The sequence below is a fragment of the Salmo salar genome, chromosome ssa01 (assembly GCF_905237065.1).
Source record: "Salmo salar chromosome ssa01, Ssal_v3.1, whole genome shotgun sequence".
Taxonomy (NCBI): Eukaryota; Metazoa; Chordata; class Actinopteri; order Salmoniformes; family Salmonidae; genus Salmo; species Salmo salar.
In genome coordinates, this window is record NC_059442.1 from 41,554,701 (window position 1) to 41,567,882 (window position 13,182).

The 13,182-nt window shown below is 43.2% G+C and overlaps 1 protein-coding gene across 2 annotated transcripts in view; it reads right to left on the reverse strand.

Moving 5' to 3' along the window:
• The window catches only part of LOC106602535 (protein PALS1), a 60,644-nt gene that overhangs the window by 30,694 nt on the left and 16,768 nt on the right, over positions 1 to 13,182 (reverse strand). The window contains exon 2 of one of the 2 annotated variants that reach the window (XM_014195210.2): positions 1,814 to 1,938. The exons of the other annotated variant lie outside the window; for it this stretch is intronic. The gene's annotated coding sequence lies outside the window, so the exon portion shown is untranslated. The remainder of the gene's footprint in view (positions 1 to 1,813; positions 1,939 to 13,182) is intronic. 2 annotated transcript variants of the gene reach the window in all.

Genomic DNA, 13,182 nt, shown 5'->3' on the forward strand with positions numbered 1-13,182 from the left:
AAATATCCTCTCATGTTGTCCTGGTTTCCAGAAGAGGATGTCTTCCTTAATTGACTCCCCATAAACGTAACGGACATATACCAGGAGCTGTGCCAGGCCCGCCATGTCTGTTGACTCATCCAGCTGTAACGCATATAATTCACTGGCTTGTATGCATAGCAGTAATTGTTACAAAACATTTCCTGCCATGTCACTGATGCGTCATGAAACAGTGTTGTTTGATGAAGGCATTGTCTATAGTTTTATGGGCCTTTATCCCCAGCATTGTCCCAGCCATATCTGCGGCAGCAGGAAGAATTAAGTCCTCCACAATAGTACGGGGCTTGCCTGTCCTAGCCACTCGGTAGCTCACCATATAAGACGCTTCTTATTAAATGGTATCTGTTGCTTTTATACATCTTACTACTCGAAAGTCGAGTATTTTTCAAATGGTCATGTTTTGTTTAAATGTCGGTGCAAGAGTGAAGGTTGCCCTCGAGAGAGTAACGGTTAATGTGATTGGATGTTAATTATTTGACTAGGCTACCTGTATTTGACATTGTGTTGTTATTTCGCTGAACACTAGATGCTTTAATTTTATTTTTGGCAGTGAAACGAGGCTACTCAGGCAATAGAAAAAACCTCACGCAAATGTATAGCCTCGCTGGAAAATATAAATGTACTGTTTGAAAATGTGAAGATTTTTAAAATATTTTTGTTTTTAAAATGCGAATCACATTTTTATTTGGCGTACCCCTGACGACATTGGGAATATCTGCTCTAGATGATTTGGCAGAAAAGAACACACGGCACTTTGAAATCTGCAATAGATTTTGCACTTAATTTAACAGTCTTTTCTGTTAAGGTAAATCTATCCAAATAAAGGTAAGAACAGAAGGGAAGCTAATTTAAAAGATGGATATTCATTATTAGCCTGGTTCTGTATGGAATGCGGGCACATTATAGGACACAAGCCATTATCAATTATTTATTCATTTTTAATTGTTGCGATTGGTGCCATCAACTGAAAAAGTTGGTAGCACCAGTGCACCAGTGGAAAAAGTTGGTTGTCTTCCTGCAGGGTTCTACACCAACATCAGCCAAATCAAGTGTCTCTCTCTCCCCCTCCCACTCATTCCCACAGGCACAGCGCTGGTCACATGACCCCGGACGCTAGGAGAATAGATAACCTTTGTCCCTCCATCCGTGGATCTGCCCCCTTCTCCACATGCCAGTCACATTCCTATCTACGTAGTTAGTCCAACTCCGAGCTGGACACACACACACACAAACCTCTGGCCATGCACTAACGGGCTGTGCGTCACAAAATAGACATGCTGACTAGAAAACTATTAACAATATGTACAACAAGCACTGAAGGTCACCATTAGTAACACCAAGTCCACAAAGAACACCCTAACCGCAAAGCAGCCTGTAGTACTCCTGTGTGTTGTTTATGTGTGGGTGTACGCTGGTCGGACACAATTAAATCTGCTCTGTCATCCTAACCGCCGCACAGCTCTGAATCTGAAAAAGACCTCAGGGCCCCTCCTTGTCTCACACAACCCCCCCCCCCCCCCCCATCTACTCCCCCTTTTTTCGTCCGGGCGCCCCCCCCTGCCCCTCTCCATTGGCCTCTCTGCTGTGTGGAGATTACTGTGCTGCAAAAGTCCCAGACACGTCTCCATGACAACAGCTTTGTCAGCGGGCGGGAGGTCCCCACTCCACAGCCCTGAAAAACAAAGGAGGCAAAACACAAAGACACACACACACTCAAGAAGGGGGAGGACTGTCAAATAAGGAAGAGGAGAAACATAGGGTCCTATGTCCTTACCCAAGTGTTGGTTGGTTAGTTGGTGCTCTATAGTAGTAGATCAGCTGAGGGCTCTCCTCTCTGTATATAACCCCCCACAGGTAGTGGGTCTTCTCCCAGGCTGTGGATCAGTGGCTATCCCCCTCCTAGGATCAACAGGCAGGCAGGCGATCAGTCAGCTAGCACAGTTAGGGGGAACGGAGAGGACCAGGAAAGGGAGGTGCCAGGGGGGTTGGGATCACTGGTGTGTTTGGAGAGGACGCACCACAACCGTGTGTGACAACAGTGTGAGTGTGTCTGGCTGGAATTGAAGCGTCACCACACCACCATTACACATTTCAATACCAACATCATTGTTGCAGACCAGGTTGTGCCGAAAGTAGCTAAGACATTTTTTCGATTCCTCAAGGTATTATGTGCTGGAACTGTGAAGGTATTTTTTTTATTATTGTAGAAGGTAGAATGGGGAATCTACTAATGAACATATACTGTTGAAGTCGGAAGTTTACATACACCTTAACCAAATACATTTAAACTCAGTTTCACAATTCCTGACATTTATAGTTTGTTAACAAGAAATTTGTGGAGTGGTTGAAAAACGAGTTTTAATGACTCCAACCTAAGTGTATGTAAACTTCCGACTTCAACTGTATGTAGGAAGTTGCCTGAGGGAGAAAATATGACCCACTTCTGAGATGTCACTAAACTGCTGAAATCAGAGTTGGGAAGAACATAACACAGCCCCCCCCGCACTGGGGCCTGTGCTGTCTCAGAGGTGAGATCGTCCTAGTGACAGCAGAAAATAACCATGATGCAAATTGTAAAAATGCAAAACAGCCTAGGAACACCATTCCTGAGCAAAACATAAGGGACCCATTGTTAGGGTGTGTGTGTGTGTAATCACAGCGTAAAAGTCAAACCTTATTAAATTTGAAGCAGAGTGAAGGAGAGGGTTAGATAGCCTGTCCTGTTTGACATCAGAGGAGCAGGAGTGTACACAACAATCAATCATACACAATTTAAGTTAATGTAACCATTTCTACTAGATAGCCCAACCTCACCTGCACAAAGTATGGTAAACAAACACCCATAAAAGACTGGATGCAGTCAAATGTTGGTAAGAGGGTGGCACAAGCCTTCCCAAGGTTGTGGGTTTAATGTATAGCCTATCAGATACATACACGCACCCCATTCATTGAAATCACGCAAAATTGTTTTTCCAAAAGATTTAGAAAAATAACAATTGTCAGTTCATGACTCAGTGCATTCAGAAAGTATTCAAACACCTTCACTTTTTCCACTGTCACGTTATAGCCTTATTCTAAAATTGATTAAATTGATTTCCCTCAACAATCTACACACAATACCGCATAATGACAAAGCAAAAACAGGTTGACATTTTTGCAAAAAAATGTACTAATGAGATGCTATTGAGCCCACACTACTACACTGTCTGAGCCAAGGATTACATGCTTTCTGGTAAGTTTTGATTACATTTTTACATGACATTATTTTTTGTTAACTTGTTATGGATAGGGGGCAGTATTTTCACGGCCGGATAAAAAAAACGTACCCGATTTAATCTGATTATTACTCCTGCCCAGAAACTAGAATATGCATATAATTATTAGCTTTGGATAGAAAACACCCTAAAGTTTCTAAAACTGTTTGAATGGTGTCTGAGTATAACAGAACTCATTTGGCAGGCCAAAACCTGAGAAGATTCCAAACAGGAAGCACCCTCTCTGACCATTTCTTGGCCTTCTTTGTCATCTCTATCCAAAACAGGGGATCTCTGCTGTAACGTGACATTTTCTAATGCTCCCATAGGCTCTCAGAAGGCACCAGAACGTTGAATGATGACTTTGCAGGCCATGGCTGAAAAACAGTAGCGCATTTGGTAAGTGATCGATCTGAGAACAATGAGACTGGCGCACGCGTGCACGAGACGACTCCATGTTTACATTTTCAGTCTTTGAACGAAAACAACGACTCCCGGTCGGAATATAATCTTTTTTTTTTTTTTTACGAGAAAAATCGCATAAAAATTGATTCTAAACAGCGTCTGACATGCTTCGAAGTACGGTAATGGAATATTTTGAATTTTTTTGTCACGAAACGCGCCGGGCGTGTCACCCTTCGGATAGTGTCTTGAACGCACAACAAAACGCCGCTATTTGGATATAACTATGGATTATTTGGAACCAAACCAACATTTGTTATTGAAGTAGAAGTCCTGGGAGTGCATTCTGATGAAGAACAGCAAAGGTAATCCAATTTTTCTTATAGTAAATCTGAGTTTGGTGAGTACCAAACTTGGTGGGTGTCAAAATAGCTAGCCCGTGATGGCGAGCTATCTACTCAGAATATTGCAAAATGTGCTTTCACCGAAAAGCTATTTTAAAATCAGACACCGCGATTGCAAAGGAGTTCTGTATCTATAATTCTTAAAATAATTTGTTTTTTTGTGAACGTTTATCGTGAGTAATTTAGTAAATTCACCGGAAGTGTTCGGTGGGAATGCTAGTTCTGAACGTCACATGCTAATGTAAAAAGCTGTTTTTTGATATAAATATGAACTTGATTGAACAAAACATGCATGTATTGTATAACATAATGTCCTAGGAGTGTCATCTGATGAAGTTCAAAGGTTAGTGCTGCATTTAGCTGTGGTTTTGTTTTTTGTGACATTATATGCTAGCTTGAAAAATGGGTGTCTGATTATTTCTGGCTGGGTACTCTGCTGACATAATCTAATGTTTTGCTTTCGCTGTAAAGCCTTTTTGAAATCGGACAGTGTGGTTAGATAAAGGAGAGTCTTGTCTTTAAAATGGTGTAAAATAGTCATATGTTTGAAAAATTGAAGTTTTTGGATTTGAGGAGTTTGTATTTCACGCCACGCCCATCATTGGATATCGGAGCAGGTGTTCCGCTAGCGGAACGTCTAGATGTAAGTTAACTAGTAAATAGTAGCCTACAGCAAAGTGTGTTTAAAACATTTCTAACTTCTCAACAATTTCTGCTAGTTAGTTTTTGCAACCATGTGGGTTTTAGCTTGCTAGTGCCTGCTAACTGAGGAGTGTTAATTCACCTGTTTCCATACATGTTTCATTTTAAAACATTTATCTTACAAAGGAGTTGTTTAATCTCACTGCTTAACTATTTATCTGTACATGGAATTGTATGTTGTTATTTTACTCTTTTTTCCAATCTTTACAGGAAAATGCCACGGGAACTATCTGATGTGTGGAGACATTTCACTGGAACTAATGTAGAAGGAAAAGCTGTGTACATTTGTAAATACTGTGCCAAATCGTATTTGATTTATTTAACTAGGCAAGTCAGTTGAGAACAAATACTTATTTACAATGACGGCCTAGGAACAGTGGATTAACTGCCTTGTTCAGGGGCAAAACAAAATTTCTTACCTTGTCAGCTCAGGGATTCAATCTAGCAACCTTTTGGTTACTGGCCCAATGCTCTAACTACTAGGCTGCCTTCCGCCCCAAATATGTGAAGAATGCAACAAAGATGTAGAATCATCTGGCCAAGTACATAAAAGTTCCCTCAGCGCTGACAACAAGCGACCGCTGACAAAAGTCCCTCTACTTCTATTCGAGGTGAAAATGATGAATCAGACACCTTATCGATAGCAACAGCTCACAGTCCTCCTGGAATCAGAAGTTATTTTGACTCAATGGAGGTACGTAGCTAAGGTGTGTATGCAACTGGTTCACCTCTGATGCTCACTGGCAACGTGTATTGCAAGAGATTTCTGAATGTTCTACGCCCAGCATACACCATGTCTGGTTGGAGGTGTGTATCTACTAATTTGCTGAATGCAGAGGTCAACAGCGTTCAAGTGAAGGTCAAGCAAATCATAGAGAAAGCAGACTGTATTGCAATCATCTCTGATGGGTGGTCGAATGTTCGTGGGCAAGGAATAATTAACTACATCATCTCCACCACTCAACCAGTATTCTACAAGAACACAGACACGAGGGACAAGACAAAAAGGTCTCTACATTGCAGATGAGCTGAAGGCAGTCAATGACCTTGGACCAAAGAACGTATTTGCACTGCTGACAGGCAATGCTGCGAACATGAAGACTGCTTGGTCTAAAGTGGAGTCCTACCCTCACATCACACCCATTGGCTGTGCTGCTCATGCATCGAATCTGCTCCTCAAGGACATCATGGCACTGAAAACAATGGATACACTCTACAAGAGAGGCAAGGAAATGGTTAGGCATGTGAAGGGTCATATATCAGCAATGTACCTCACCAAGCAAAGTGAAAAGAATAAGAGCACCACATTGAAGCTGCTCAGCAACACCCGTTGGGGTGGTGTTGTCATCATGTTTGACAGTCTCCTGGAGGGGAAGGAGTCTCCCCAAGAAATGGCCATATCACAGTCTGCCGATTTGGACAGCCCCATCAAGAGGATCCTCCAGGATGATGTATTTGGGAGAGAGTGGTAAGCAGCCTGAAACTCCTGAAACCCGTGCAATGGCTACTGCTATAGATTGAGGGAGACAATGCCATCCTGTCTGATGTTCAGACTCTGCTTGCAGATGTAAGAGAAGAAATCCGTACTGCCCAGCCCACTTCACTGTTGCTTCAAGCAGAGGAAACTGCAGTTCTGAAATACATCAAAAAGCGTAAAGACTTCTGCCTGAATCCCATACACGCCGCAGTGTACTTGTTGGACCCCAAATATGCTGGCAAGAGCATCCTGTCTGGTGCAGAGAGCAACAAGGCCTATGGTGTCATCACTACCGTGTCTTGCCACATTGGCCTGGATGAGGGCAAGGTTCTAGGCAGTCTGGCGAAGTACACTTCCAAGCAAGGGCTTTGGGATGGAGATGCAATATGCCAACATATCTCATCAGCCACCTGGTGGAAGGGACTTTGTGGATCTGAGTCTCTTTCCCCTGTTGCCTCCATCATCCTCCAAATCCCACCAACATCAGCCGCCTCAGAGCGCAACTGGTCCTTGTTTGGGAACACACACACCAAAGTACGCAACAGGTTGACCAATACAAGGGTTGAAAAAATGGTGGCCATCCGTGCAAATTTGAGGCTTTTTGAGCCTGACAACGAGCCATCCTCAACAAGGTTGGAAAGTGACAGTGAAGATGAGGCCTCAGAGTCTGATGTTCAAGAGGTGGACATTGAGGAGGTCCAGGGAGAAGACATGGAAGCCTGAGAGGAAGACAACCACAGCTTTAGTTTCTTAACTATCATTTTACAGCTGCATGTTGAAAACGTTTTTGGGAGATGCGATGGATCGTTGCGGATCATTCAATATTCCCTTTTGTTGTTCAGCGAAATCATCCCATGCGAAGACAACTCATTTAATTAAAGTTAAATTAGTAACTAAATCGTTTTTTTCCTATTGATAGGATTTAATCATTTGCAATTATGTCTACTTATGATAAGGTAAAAGGTTTGTTTTTCTCCATATGATATGGTAACTAGCCAATGAAAAAAACATCTACATTTAAATGGTATTAATATGCATATATTCCCGTTAATTCCCACGGAAAGTTTCCACATCTGAATATTCCCCAAAATGTGCAACTCTAATGACGCGACAAGCTTGACACACCTGTATTTGGGGAGCTTCTCCCATTCTTCAATGGCGGTCCTCTCAGGTTGGATGGGGAGTGTCGCTGCACAGCTATTTTCAGGTCTCTCCAGAGATGTTCGATCGGGTTCAAGTCTGGGCTCTGACTGGGCCACTCAAGGACATTCAGAGTCTTGTCCTGAAGCCACTCCTGCGTTGTCTTTGCTGTGTGCTTAGGGTCGTTGTCCTGTTGGAAGGTGAACCTTCGCCCCAGTCTGAGCACTCTGGAGCAGGTTTTCATCAAGGATTTCTGTACTTCTGCTCCGTCCATCTTTCCCTCGATACTGACTAGTCTCCCAATCTCTGCGGCTGAAAGACATCCCCACAGCATGATGCTGCCATCACCATGCTTCACTGTAGGGATGGAATTGGCCAGGTGTTGAGCAGTACCTGGTTTCCTCCAAACGTGATGCTTGGCCTTCAGGGCCAGGAATCTTGTTTCTCTTGGTCAGAGTGTCCTTTAGGCACCTTTTGGCAAACTCCACACAGGCTGTCATGTGCCTTTTACTGAGGAGTGCCTTCCGTCTGGCCACTCTACTATAAAAGGTCTGATTGGTGGAGTGCTGCAGAGATGGTTGTTCTTATGGAAGGTTCTCACATCTCCACAGAGGAACTCTTTCAGAGTGACCATCGGGTTCATGGTCACCTCCCTGACCAAAACCCTTCTCCCCTGATTACTCAGTTTGGCCAGCTCTCGGAAGAGTCAAACTTCTTCGATTTAAAAATGGAGGCCACTGTTCTTGGGGACCGTCAGGGCTGCCAACATTTTTTGGTACCCTTCCCCAGATCTGTGCCTCGACACAATCCTGTCTCCGAGCTCTACGGACAATTCTTTCAACCTCATGGCTTGGTTTTTGCTCTGACATGCACTCATCTGTGGGACCTTATAGACAGGTGTGTTGATTTCCAAATTCTGTACAAATCAATTGAATTTACCACAGGTGGACTTCAATCAAGTTGTAGAAACATCACAAGGATGAACAATAGAAACAGGATGCACAAGCTCAATTTCGAGTTTCATTGCAAAGGGTCTGAATACTTACAGTGAGGGAAAAAAGTATTTGATCCCCTGCTGATTTTGTACGTTTGCCCACGGACAAAGAAATGATCAGTCTATAATTTTAATGGTAGGTTTATTTGAAAAGTGAGAGACAGAACAACAAAAACAATCCAGAAAAACGCATGTCAAAAATGTTATAAAATGATTTGCATTTTAAATGAGGGAAATAAGTATTTGACCCCTCTGCAAAACATGACTTAGTACTTGGTGGCAAAACCGTTGTTAGCAATCACAGAGGTCAGACGTTTCTTGTAGTTGGCCACCAGGTTTGCACACATCTCAGGAGGGATTTTGTCCCACTCCTCTTTGCAGATCTTCTCCAAGTCATTAAGGTTTCGAGGCTGACGTTTGGCAACTAACCTTCAGCTCCCTGCACAGATTTTCTATGGGATTAAGGTCTGGAGACTGGCTAGGCCACTCCAGCACCTTAATGTGCTTCTTCTTGAGCCACTCCTTTGTTGCCTTGGCCGTGTGTTTTGGGTCATTGTCATGCTGGAATACCCATCCACGACCCATTTTCAATGCCCTGGCTGAGGGAAGGAGGTTCTCACCCAAGATTTGACGGTACATGGTCCCGTCCATCGTCCCTTTGATGCGGTGAAGTTGTCCTGTCCCCTTAGCAGAAAAACACCCCCAAAGCATAATGTTTCCACCTCCATGTTTGACGGTCGGGATGGTGTTCTTGGGGTCATAGGCAGCATTCCTCCTCCAAACACGGCGAGTTGAGTTGATGCCAAAGAGCTCCATTTTGGTCTCATCTGACCACAACACTTTCACCCAGTTGTCCTCTGAATCATTCAGATGTTCATTGGCAAACTTCAGACGGGCATGTATATGTGCTTTCTTGAGCAGGGGGACCTTGCGGGCGCTGCAGGATTTCAGTCCTTCACGGCGTAGTGTGTTACCAATTGTTTTCTTGGTGACTATGGTCCCAGCTGCCTTGAGATCATTGACAAGATCCTCCCGTGTAGTACTGGGCTGATTCCTCACCGTCCTCATGATCATTGCAACTCCACGAGGTGAGATCTTGCATGGAGCCCCAGGTCGAGGGATATTGACAGTTCTTTTGTGTTTCTTCCATTTGCGGATAATCGCACCAACTGTTGTCACCTTCTCACCAAGCTGCTTGGCGATGGTCTTGTAGCCCATTCCAGCCTTGTGTAGGTCTACAATCTTGTCCCTGACATCCTTGGAGAGCTCTTTGGTCTTGGCCATGGTGGAGAGTTTGGAATCTGATTGATTGATTGCTTCTGTGGACAGGTGTCTTTTATACAGGTAACGAGCTGAGATTAGGAGCCCTCCCTTTAAGAGTGTGCTCCTAATCTCAGCTCGTTACCTGTAAGAGTGTGCTCCTAATCTCAGCTCGTTACCTGTATAAAAGACACCTGGGAGCCAGAAATCTTTCTGATTGAGAGGGGGTCAAATACTTATTTCCCTCATTAAAATGCAAATCAATAACATTTTTGACGTGTTTTTCTGGATTTTTTTGTTGTTATTCTGTCTCACTGTTCAAATAAACCTACCATTAAAATTATAGACTGATCATTTCTTTGTCAGTGGGCAAACATACAAAATTAGCAGGGGATCAAATACTTTCCCCCCCTCACTACGTAAATAAGGTATGTTTTTCTATTTGTAATAAATTCGAAAAAAATTCACAAAACATGTTTTCGCTTTGTCATTATGGGTTATTGTGTGCAGATGGATAACATTTTTTTCTAAATTTTAGTACAAGGCTGTAACAAATTATTTCCGAAAGGACATTATAACTGTCAAACCGCACTACTGAAAATATGCAGATGCTTTTTAGTGCAGAAAACAAAAATAATCTCTCTGGGTGATGTGGAAGTGAAGCAGCCGTTTGTCCTTGGAAACACTCACAGGAGCAGACGCTTTGAATGAATAATGTAGTTTCAGTGAGTGACGTAGGTTTAGGCTAGATGAGTAACTGTTACAGTAGCACACACTGGATGAGTTGGAGTGGGAGGAGAAACGCACACAATCCTCTCGTAGTAGAAAATGTATCCTATTCTCCCCTTTTTGTACTACAGGAGCAGAACAGATAACACTATGTAGATAAAGGCTGATGGCTGATGGCTTCCCATACATTGACAACACTACAGTGGTAGGCTTGATTACCAACAACGACGACGAGACGGCCTACAGGGAGGAGGTGAGGGCCCTCGGAGTGTGGTGTCAAGAAAATAACCTCACACTCAATGTCAACAAAACAAAGGAGATGATCGTGGACTTCAGGAAACAGCAGAGGGAGCAGCCCCCTATCCACATCGACGGGACAGTAGTGGAGAGGGTGGAGAGTTTTAAAGTTCCTCGGCGTACACATCACGGACAAACTGAAATGGTCCACCCACACAGACAGCGTTGTGAAGAAGGCGCAGCAGCGCCTCTTCAACCTCAGGAGGCTGAAGAAATTCAGCTTGTCACCAAACACACACAAACTTTTACAGGTGGACAATCGAGAGCATCCTGTTGGGCTGTATCACCGCCTGGCACGGCAGCTGCTCCGCCCATAACCGTAAGGCTCTCCAGAGGGTAGTGAGGTCTGCACAACGCATCACCGGGTGCAAACTACCTGCCCTCCAGGACACCTACACCTCCCGATGTCACAGGAAGGCCAACAAGATCAAAGACAACAACATCCCGAGCCACTGCCTGTTCACCCCGCTATCATCCAGAAGGCGATGTCAGTACAGGTGCATCAAAGTGGGGACCGAGAAAATGAAAAACAGCTTCTATCAAGGCCATCAGACTGTTAAACAGCCATCACTAACATTGAGTGGCTGCTGCCAACATACAGACTCAACTCTAGCCACTTTAATAACCTGTACATAGCCCATCTATAATTTAGCCCAAACAACTACCTCTTCCCCTACTGTATTTATTTATTTAGCTCCTCTGCACCCCATTATTCTACTTTGCACTTTCTTCCACTGCAAATCTACCATTCCAGTGTTTTACTTGCTATATTGTATTTACTTCGCCACCATGGCCTTTTTTGCCTTTACCTCCCTTATCTCACCTCATTTGCTCACTTTGTATATATAGACTTATTTTTCTACTATATTATTGACTGTATGTTTGTTTTACGCCATGTGTAACTCTGTGTTGTTTTGTGTCAAACTGCTTGCTTTATCTTGGCCAGGTCGCAATTGTAAATGAGAACTTGTTCTCAACTTGCCTACCTGGTTAAATAAAGGTGAAATAAAAAAATAAAAAAATATATATTTTTTAAATCAACTTATCACTAGCCACTTTATATAATGTTTACATACCCTACATTACTCATCTATGTATGTACTCTATACCATCTATTGCATCTTGCCTATGCCGTTCGGCTATCACTCATTCATATATTTTTGCACATATTCATTCCTTTACACTTGTGTGTATATAAGGTAGTTGTGGAATTGTTAGATTACTTGTTAGATATAACTGCATGGTCGGAACTAGAAGCACAAGCATTTCGCTACACTCACATTAACATCTGCTAACCATGTGTATGTGACAAATAAATTTGATTTGAAGTGTCAGACTTGTCTATCTACTTACTGACGCCTCGTGTTCAATGGACAATTTCCATGAAAGTTGGCCAGAGAAAAATATGTTATTGTCCATGTTCCTTACAGAGCCATTTAAACAAGCAATGACTTGATGCCCATACCATTTCAAGAGCATCAATGCAGGTGAAGATTGGAAAATAAGACAATTTGGATTTCAAACTGTTTTTTTTTGTTTGTGTATTTGTGTAAACAACGGCCATTCTAAAAACCCTGTGAGTTTAGTTTCCTTCGCTATAGAATTACAACTGGTTGTCTAAAACCTTCCTAACTTTCAACATAAGGACTGGCTTCCACCCTTTCCAAATAACAGCTGTAGCATGCTTGTAATCTGGTGTGGTGAGTGTGCATTTGTTTGAGAGAGAGGGTGGGACTGATGGGAAGTAAGGTCTGAATGAAATGAATTCTAGTCTGGTCATCTTCTTGAAAAGGTATAGGTTTAACCCTGCTGGTTTACTTACAATTCTCACCAACACCCCAAATTAGTCTACACATCCATTCACACACAGACGGCATCAACACACACTCCATTAAGATCTTGAGCTAATCTCGTCTGGCAAGACCATCCCTCCCTGTAGAGGAGTCATGCCCACGAGGCAGGTTATACACACTGCGCCCTTGAAGTGGACCATCTGTTGCTGTGGTGCTTAGCCAAGCAACCTGGTATAGTCAGTGGTCATCCTCCTGGTATGGCTGGGCGATATGGCCTAATAATCATATTTAACCTGTTATGGCTAGGGGGCAGTATTTTCACGGCTGGATAAAAAACGTACCCGATTTAATCTGGTTACTACTCCTGCCCAGTAACTAGAATATGCATATAATTATTGGCTTTGGATAGAAAACACCCTAAAGTTTCTAAAACTGTTTGAATGGTGTCTGTGAGTATAACAGAACTCATATGGCAGGCAAAAACCTGAGAAGATTTCATGCAGGAAGTGGCCTGTCTGACAAGGTGTCGTTCTTCTTGTCTCTGTTTATTGAAGAGTGAGGATCTTAGCTGTCCCGTGACACTTCCTACGGCTGCCATAGGCTCTCAGAAGGCGGCAAAACGCTGAATCGTGGCTTTGCAGGCTCTGGCTGAAACAAAGTAGCAGTGTGGGTAGTGGCTGGTTACAGTACT